Source organism: Mandrillus leucophaeus, unplaced genomic scaffold (genome assembly GCF_000951045.1).
Source record: "Mandrillus leucophaeus isolate KB7577 unplaced genomic scaffold, Mleu.le_1.0 Scaffold43, whole genome shotgun sequence".
Lineage (NCBI taxonomy): Eukaryota > Metazoa > Chordata > Mammalia > Primates > Cercopithecidae > Mandrillus > Mandrillus leucophaeus.
Window position 1 is genome coordinate 1,708,336 of NW_012104587.1, and position 1,310 is coordinate 1,709,645.

The 1,310-nt window shown below is 46.5% G+C and overlaps 1 protein-coding gene across 2 annotated transcripts in view; it reads left to right on the forward strand.

Annotated features, from left to right (window-relative positions):
• Positions 1-1,310, forward strand: part of TTC9C (tetratricopeptide repeat domain 9C) — a 10,659-nt gene that overhangs the window by 8,561 nt on the left and 788 nt on the right. The window lies entirely within an intron of this gene.

Here is a 1,310-nt window from a genome sequence, read left to right on the forward strand (position 1 = left end):
TCCTGGCTAACACGGTGAAACCCCATCTCTACTAAAAATACAAAAAATTAGCCGGGCGTGGTAGTGGGCGCCTATAGTCTCAGCTACTTGGGAGGCTGAGGCAGGAGAATGGTGTGAACCCGGGAAGCGGAGCTTGCAGTGAGCCGAGTTCCTGCCAGTGCACTCCAGCCTGGATGACAGAGGGAGACTCCATCTCAAAAAAAAAAAAAAAAAAACCAGTGTTGTTTTTCAAGTTCTGTTCCTGGTCTTTAAGAGTGATTGGACGCCAGGCGTGGTGGCTCACGCCTGTAATCCCAGCACTTTGGGACCCCAAGGTGGGTGGATAGTGTGAGGCCAGGAGTTCGAGACCATCCTGGCTAACATGATGAAACCCCGTCTCTAGTAAAAATACAAAAAATTAACCGGGCGTGGTGGCAGGTGCCTGTAGTCCCAGCTACTTGGGAGGCTGAGGCAGTAGAATGGCATGAACCCAGAAGGCGGAGCTTGCAGTGAGCCGAGATAACACCACTGCACTCCAGCCTCCGGCGGTACCTCCCCTGTGGGTGACAGAGGGAGACTCCATCTCAAAAAACAAAAACAAAACACACACACACACACACAATAACAACAAAACCAGTGATTGGAATAGGATGTGTGAATGCCAACAAATCCACCACTTTTATCCGTTAGCTCAGCTAACCCCAGGTGTGACCTAGAAAAAGGGCAGTCCTGCTGAGAGAGAATTTGGGACTTTGTTTCCAAGGCAAAAAGGATATTGTGAAGCAGATGAGAGACTCATTCCTGTGTTGGTTGGTTGAGCACTGAAAATTGTCTCCTTTTTGCATTCTGGCTTACAATAGCCACAGGATACTAGTAGCAGAGTCCCCAAATGTATAGCAGTGCAGTAAAATCTCACTAATCTAAATGAATGAGAAAGGCATTAATTATGAATTAATAAAGATATAAAATATAAGCCATTTGTTCATGTTTCTCACCTTCAAGTACATAAATTAACCTGCCATCTTTACGAATAGTATCTTTAGAGGCTCTATTTTAATAATTGCTTCATCAGTCTTGCTTTTATTATGAAATTAGCAACTAGTGGCCAGGCGTGGTGACTCACACCTGTAATCCCAGCACTTTGGGAGGCCAGGGCAGGTGGATTATGAGGTTAGGAGTTCCAGACCAGCCTGGCCAACATGGTGAAACCCCGTCTCTACTAAAAATACAAAAGTTAGCCGGGTATGGTGGCGCACATCTGTAGACTCAGCTATTCGGGAGGCTAAGGCAGGAGAATCGCTTGAACCCAGAAGGTGGAGGTTGCAGTAAGT